This window comes from Corylus avellana, chromosome ca2 (assembly GCF_901000735.1).
Source record: "Corylus avellana chromosome ca2, CavTom2PMs-1.0".
Classification (NCBI taxonomy): Eukaryota; Viridiplantae; Streptophyta; class Magnoliopsida; order Fagales; family Betulaceae; genus Corylus; species Corylus avellana.
The window spans coordinates 35,176,372-35,184,574 of NC_081542.1; the positions used below are offsets into that span (position 1 = coordinate 35,176,372).

The following is an 8,203-nucleotide window of genomic DNA, read 5'->3' on the forward strand; positions in this document are numbered from 1 at the left end:
GTTTGTGACGTTCTATTTGATGTATTTAAATAGCGAACCGACATTTTACAATTGGACGCAAAGAAACCCGGATGGGTGTAAAGGGGCAGGAACACGAGTTGACATCGGCCGACGCATATTGACACAGATTCACTGTTATATTATGTTTAACTTGGACGAGTTCCTCTAATTGTGGACGTGAGTCGCGTTAATAGCATGTGCATGTACATTCATCTTACACCCTTAGTTATGAATTATCATTAATGGATTTAATTTCAAATTGTAGGACGCATAGGGATATGATTAGGCAAGTATCCAATAGGGGGCGAACGACGGACGATTAGTTGAAAACCCAACATTTTGAGCAATTTTGCGATTGGTACAATGACTACGTAAGACTAATGTACATGTATATCTAGCAAATTTCAAAATGTTTCCTTCTCATTCCCTATTCCCTAACCACACTAACTACACTTCATCATTGTATATAACTCGCAAGTCGATCGTTTGGACGATTGGCGCTGAAAGGCAATGGATGAGAAACTAGTAATGTATTGTAGAGAGCCGATGATCTCAGCAGTTCAATATAACAGATGTGTGGTCAACAGTAGGTTGTTTCGCACTATTACACTTGATGAGGGAAAGAGGTCTCAGAATAGTGGCGTGTGTGTGTCGACTGTTGATGGCGAAACATACTACGTGAAGCTAACACAAATACTTGAAGTGGAGTATTACAACAAGATGAAGTATGTTATGTTCAAGTGTGATTGGGTGGACAACACAAGGGATAGGGGATACAAGGTGAATGAGTATGGCCTAATGCTTGTCAACTTCAAAAACCTTGTTCATAGGGGAGAACTGATTAGTGATGAGTCGTATGTGCTAATTTCCCAAATGGAACAAGTTTTTTATGTCAAAGATGAAAGAAACCCAGATTGGGCTTGTGCTGTAAGGACTAAACCTAGAAACACGTAGGACGTTGGTCACGGTCAAGTGCCTTATGATGATCATGCCAACTACCACGAGAGTGAGCCACTCCTATTAAACAGTAATCACCATTACGATCTGCATGATGACCCTGAATACATCCGACCCGACTTAGCACCAATCGAAGCGTATGTGATTCCATAAAATTTAAATATTGTAGATTGATTGGTTTGTTGTTATTTTTTTCTACATTGATTGTCAATTGTTCAATATATAATTGGGTGTCATATTTCTTCCATTGTAAACATAACTAATTAGATGCGTGATATATTTCGCAGATTGATATGAGTACTCGGGGGAAGTCAAGAGCACAGAGGGCACAATCTTCTATGCCGCATACTATGGGTGGACATTGGTCGAGACCATACGTCTCTCCTGATAGGGAGACGTAGGACGTTGCTATGCTTGTGAGGTAGGAACCAAGTTATTGACTGGTACTTTCAGAGCATGTGGAAGGGCAGACATTTGCGAGACACGATTATATCTTCAACATTGAAGATATTCCTAGCTCTTCGAGTGAGCTAGACCCGTCTTTCTTTGACCCATCCCATCCGACAGGCCTTACCCAGCTAGAGTATCGATATGAGCCTACTCCTCACGACTCGGATGAGTCCCCGAGTATGCAATCCTCGCCGACCACATTGACCCAGCTAGGTATATTGCCGCATGACTATTTCGATCAGCGGCCACACAGCAACGCATATGTGGATGATAGTGAGACATAGGCCAAGGATGACCTAGATGATGGGACAAGTGTCCCGCATGGTCCGCAGCCCGATGACCCTGCTTGGCCTATATTGGATGTCGACTAGGTTCAGACGATAGGCATATATGTATGGTAGTCAGAACAATATATACGCATATATCTATGCATGTTCTACATGTAGTTAGTACTTAAATTCAAATAATATCGATACTCATTTTTGTTTTAAACATCAACGCAGATGTTGACGATAAATTTGAAGTGTTAACCGTAAATGACTCGCACAAGTTGTGGGACATCACTAGCGGGAAAAGGATCGTGCTTGAGTATAATGGCATGTGGCAACCCGTAGGACAAAGCGAGAGAAAATTTAGACAGATGACAAGCAAGATTGTCAAGAGCAGGGCTTTTGTCAAGATATCCGATACTTGGAAGAAGGTACCAGAAAATACGAAGGAGAATGTGTAGATTAAATGTTCTTAATTTATGATATGTAGCATTTCTATTTCATTTTATAAAATGATTATCTGATGTTTAAAATATAATGTAGGGCTAATAATTTCTCAATTTTTAACTAATGCTGAAGCACTTCTACATCTTGCCTGGGTCGGATATGGCAGCAATAAAAAATGATGCGTTCAGAGACATGGGCGAGAAGCTGAAGCTTTGGAGACATAAGTTAAAAAATAAACTCCACATTTAGCGTGACGATATTCCTGCAATAGTGGGGGCAAGGATGGAGCAGACCCTTGCACAGTAAAACCCCGTAGACGTGAAAATATTGTTAGAGAAATTGTGTGATCCCGATTATCAAGTAGGTCACGAGTTTAATTTTATTTGCATAGTTTCATTAATTGTTATTGTTTGATGGCTCATATATTAATAACATATATATGATGTGTTCATAGGGCTATGCTCAGCATATGAGAGAAATACGAGCATCGAATAAAACACCACACTGCACCGGCTCGAAGAGCGTCGCAAGGGTGTTACATGAGAAAGTATGTTTGTCATTTACTATATATATATATGTCATCAAGAGTTTAATATATATACAAACATATGTTTATGCTATGGATTTTTGCAGGTAATTACTTTGGGCAGGGCTGGGCTCCTACGCGACCGAAGAAGACCCATAAAAGGAAAGACGGTAGCTTCCCAACTCCAGAGGTCGAGGAGAGAGTTGTATGCTACTTACACCTTGTTTGGAATTTTTATTTGTGTATTAACTTATTTAGGATTAACACTTATATAACGATGATCATGTGTAATGTAACATACAAGCATGGATAGAGGAGCTGCTGGAAATTGACCCCCGAAATTGGCAGATGGGCCCCAGGGGACGATTCATTGGGCATCGAACGACACATACGCCCAGGCACACGGCAATAAGCTTGAATATGCGGGTCGTGTTCGAGGGGCTAGTAAGAATATTCTACTTGTACGCGGCAACATCCACTCCTATTACACACCGTCCCAAGCATGGTCACAGAACCCTGGAAGCTCGATGGTCTCGCATGATAAACCTAAAAGAGCAATTGAAGCTGAAAGGGAGCAGCACAGGGCACAGATGGCTGCATAGAAGGAGCAGATGGATGTGATGTTGGCCCAACAGAGGGAGCAGATTACTACGGCAGTTGATGTGCAAATTACTAAGCAGATGGTTGCGCAGATCGTGGTGTATGAGGCTTGGGTTTGTGTGCTTGAGCACTCAAGACATGTGAGCTCCGAGCCAGAGGTGACTAATATTGGGGCTCCACACGACGCAGAGTCTCCAGCTCTTGTGATTGTGAGATCCTCAGCGAATAGCCAATCAGGTAACACTATATTCTTTGTTTCTCAGTAACATGATTATTTTCTGAGATGACTATCATTTTAATGGTTAGTAATTTTGTTTGATAAACACACTTTGTTTGATTATCATCTTTATGCGACATATGCATGTATATAACACAATTGAAACGTAATATGTGTAGAGGACGTAAGAGTAGAAGCTGAGGACAACGATCACACTGAAAGCCAACACTAGACCCTTGCTGGACAGAAGTCTCGTTGGTCAAGACATTATACCCGTCGTTCAGCAACCCCGTACGTATATATATGACTTAGTAAAAATGCAATATATAATAATTGAATACCATATATACTTAACTCAAAATACATTACTTTGTTGTTTTTGGTTGGTTTGGTGGTGGCTGCCTGTTGGAGCTTTGCATATTTAATCTTACCATATTTGTTGAAGCTGGTTGGGTTGGCTGCCTCATTTTCTTTTAATTCAATCCATTGAATAAACATACATATAGATGTATATGTGTGTGTTATATATGTTGAAGTTGTTTATGTGACGTTCATTCAATTTGTTAAACATTAATATTGTTGAGTATGATGACTTTACTTTGACGTTGCTCATCGCTTATGACTTGATAAGATTCTATTATGTTAATTTGCTGATTGATTGTCTATTTTATCATTTGCAGTTAGTGCGGAGAAATTAGGCGATCATGATGGCGTTCACTCGGATTTAGTTGGGTATATATGTATTTGGTTGGGTATATTTTGAGTCATGTATTCGCGAACAACTTAACTTGTATATTTTGTATGTTTTGTTGATGTATATATGATATATTTGTTTAGTAACAATGTTGATGTATAGAAATCGTTTTAATTAGTTGGTAGATTATTTGTGATAGTTTATAGTTTTTGAGTTAGTTGGTGGATTATTTGTAACTCATATATCAAGTGCGCATGGAGAAATTATATTAAAAAAAAAAAAAAAAATCTACCATATTTGGTGACGTGTCATAGTTGACACATCACCACTAGGGTAACGTGTCTGATATGACATGTCACCCCTCTAGTGACGTATCAATTTGACACGTCACCACAAGGTAACGTGTCAGTATGACACGTTACCAAAGATTTAGTAACCTTGTGGTGACATGTCACCTTGTAGTGATATGTCAATTTAACACGTTACTAAATATTTGGTAACATGTTAACATGTGACATGTCACTACAAGGTGACGTGTTAAAATTAACATGTTACCATACATGTAGTAACGTGTCAAATTCTGACACGTTACCAAAGGGTAACGTGTCAAATTCTGACACGTTACTAAATCCCCAGTGGTTACGACCAATTTTTTAACCCGCCAGACACGTTACTGTTGACACGTCACTACCCGTTAGTAACGTGTCAACAGCCTTGACACATTACCAACAATCCGTTACAAAAAAAAATAAAATTCTTGTAGTGACTCCAAGGGACCTTTCCAACTCCAAGCCTTTGTGACTCAAATCAGGCAGGAAGCCCTAATGATCATCACTCCACCTCAAGCTTTGCGTATTTCTGAGCCCTTGCTTTTGTCTCCTAGAGTTCTAAGAAACAACATGTGGTGTGTTGCTCCAGCACTGAAGTAGAATACAAATCCATGGCCATCTCTACTACTAAGTTATTTTGGATACAGATGTTGTTCAAGGAACTTCGGTTTCCACTGTCCTTTGCTCCTATTTTGTGGTATGACAGTGTCAGTGCCTTAGCCTTGGCCTCTAATCCAGTCTTCCATGCTCCACACCAAATACATTGAAGTGGATTACCCCTTCATTCGCGAAAGGGTACTCAATAGTGATATTATTGTCAACATCATCTCTACTGTGGACCAAATCGCTGATATTTTTACTAAAGGATTGCCTTATGCTCGGTTCACCACTCTTCAATCCAAGCTAATGGTGTTTCTCTCCCCATTAGCTTGTAGGGGATGTTGAGCTATCAACTCCTGATCAAGCTCCTGCTGTTGAGAATGTTGCAGCTCATCTTGCTGCAACTCTCATTTGAAATCCAATTGCTGCCCATCAATCAAATCATATCTTTCCAAACCAAGCTTCTGCCAATCAAGCTACCATGACAGCCATGCTATCAATCAATAATGGAAAAGGATCAACAAGATCAGCCAAATCAGCAAATCCTACCATATCACTAGACAACCTCAAAATGAAAGAATATGCAGCACTCAGTCAAGTAGAAAAGGAAATCCAAATATTGAAGGAAACTTGTCAATCTTTGAAATAAGGAAAATTATTATTATTTGTAATTTCCTTGTATATACTATCAAGATTATGCACCGAGAAAAAAACTTTCACTTGCTAGTCTATTTTGTTCAGAATCTGGATTGTCTTGATGAGATTCAAGCAAATAAGCATGTTCCAAACATATGTTAAGGTAGCAATGGAACTAACTCTCTTGGAAACCTCATTGTTTCACAAAAAGGAAAGGTGAAAAGTTTGAAAACGTTATTCATGCATGTGAAGAAAAACAATGCAAACCTCACACATCAAAGACAATGGCCATGATGTCTTCTTGTTAAACTTCAAAAGTACTGTAACAGGACAAATTGTTGTGTCTGTGTCAATTACAATCAAAATAGAAAGGAACAGAAATTGCTTCTCTCCCTTTAACCTTCTCAAATAATAATTTATGATCTGACACAACTAATTAAGATAAAATAAATAAATAAATAAAGCAGCTTCATCTTATACACTTATGTAGTGATCCCAACTTGTCCAGAACTTCACCTTTGGATAGTAGAGCTGCCAAAATATTAGTTGCTGGGTATATATGTATACTAAAATTCATCCACAGTCTCAATGAAATTCAAATTATGAACAGCAAGAGGTGTCTAGACTTGTACAAAATGCATGAAATTAAAAACCAATAATTTGTCTATATATAGCAGACTATATTTTATTGTACTTAATTTTCCATATAAACCACCAAATCACTAATGTTGCATATAACAATTTTGATTTTTATTAAGCTAAGGGAAGTAATGGAGACTACCAAGATAGTAAAAAAGAAAAAGAAAAAAGGTAGAACGAAGAAAGAAAAACTTGGTTGCTTTATCCTCATTGTAGGTTGAAGCTAAATCACCACGTATCCCAAAACCTTAAGTTAGAAGGAATGGATGAATTTAATGATTTAATAAATATTCTAACATTCTACATCACATGTGGCTGATCAAACTCTTCTCAACACGTGAAATATTTAACTAAAATAAAGTGAATTGTAGAGTCAGGTTCAAGTTCATAACCTATCTCCCTATGAGATTATAATTAATATTCTAACAAAGATTACCTCTGAAAATAGTTTATCGTGTGTTGTGTAAGCAAGTGGCTTTCCAGACAACAGCCAACGCTTGGATAAATTAATGAAAAATGAATGGAAATTATATCTCGGAAGTCTTTGGTTTAATTTTATCATGTGACATGCATGGATGCATAAGCATGAGCTTACTGTAAATTTTTTTTTTTTTTTTTTTTTTTTTTTTATATGCCAAACAGTACTTATCTTTTGCTAATGCAATTTATAAAAAGCAAAATGAAGATCCTCTGACGCCACTTCCACAAAGTAATTAATTGTGAAGAATAAGGAAAACATGTTCCAACCCTTAGGCCTCAATAAAATTTCCAAAATAATAAATACATTTCATTAATTTGTCCAAAAAAGGTTGAGAACTCTTTCGATAAAGTATATACAATGATCTTATGAATATATTGCATCATAAAAGAGAATAAAGAGCAAAGCACATAGCAAATACGTTGCACAATATATTGTTTTCGTATATATTGAGAAAAAAAGGAAGGAAGGAAGGAAGGCAGGAGGGTGCTTATCCGGATGAACAAGTGTTCCCAAGTATTACTCCATTAATATTTGCATGGGATTGATGTTAAGAATATTACAACTTTTATTAAAAAAAAAAAATTTACAAACTCGATCAACTGGCAATCCGTAATTGATGAAAAAAAAACTATCAATTAAATAGTACTCTTAATTATTTCACTAATTATGGATGGACTGTCATATTAATTTCTAAATGACTTTACAGTAAAAATTGTAATACCTCAAGCATCTCTCTCTAAATATATATATAAGATGTACATGTGCAAGTGTGTGATCACGTATTTATGCTTTCAGGTAGTTATGAATTCTAAATTCATTAACTATATAAATATTTGTGATTGAGTTAATAAAAAAATTAAATTAATTATTTTCTTAGAGTTAAAACTTTTCGGATAAGTGGTGATCCGAGTAACATGATATCAAAGCAGAGATTTTGAATTCAATCTTCACCTTTCCTTTCAATTAAATAGCCCAATTCTTGAGGGGAGTGTTAAAACATATATAATATTAATTACATAATCAAATTCATCCTTTTCAATTAACTTAAACTTTTGATATTAAAAAAATTGATATTGATCACCAAAACAGTATTATGGATACAAAAACTCCATTTCACACATCAATCGACTAAATTGTATGAAAATTGTAGTGGTTTAACATGATCAGATGTATTTTGTCTTGTAAAGGCCCTGATGATCAGAATGGATGATTTTGTCTTATATCAATCGTACTTATTATGAACCCTTTTTCTGAAAACATTTGTACACCCAAGTAGAAGAAAATGAGGTAGCTAGCTAGCTAGTAGATATTAAGATCAGACCATAAAGCAGGATCAGAGATAAATTTGTCATTTAATT

The 8,203-nt window shown here is 36.7% G+C and overlaps 1 long non-coding RNA gene across 1 annotated transcript in view; it reads right to left on the bottom strand.

Annotated features, from left to right (window-relative positions):
- Window positions 1-6,000: 6,000 nt before the first annotated feature.
- LOC132171912 (uncharacterized) overlaps window positions 6,001-8,203 on the bottom strand; it is a 3,184-nt gene continuing 981 nt past the window's right edge. The window contains exon 2 of the long non-coding RNA XR_009439094.1: window positions 6,001-6,241. This is a non-coding gene — a long non-coding RNA (uncharacterized LOC132171912). The remainder of the gene's footprint in view (window positions 6,242-8,203) is intronic.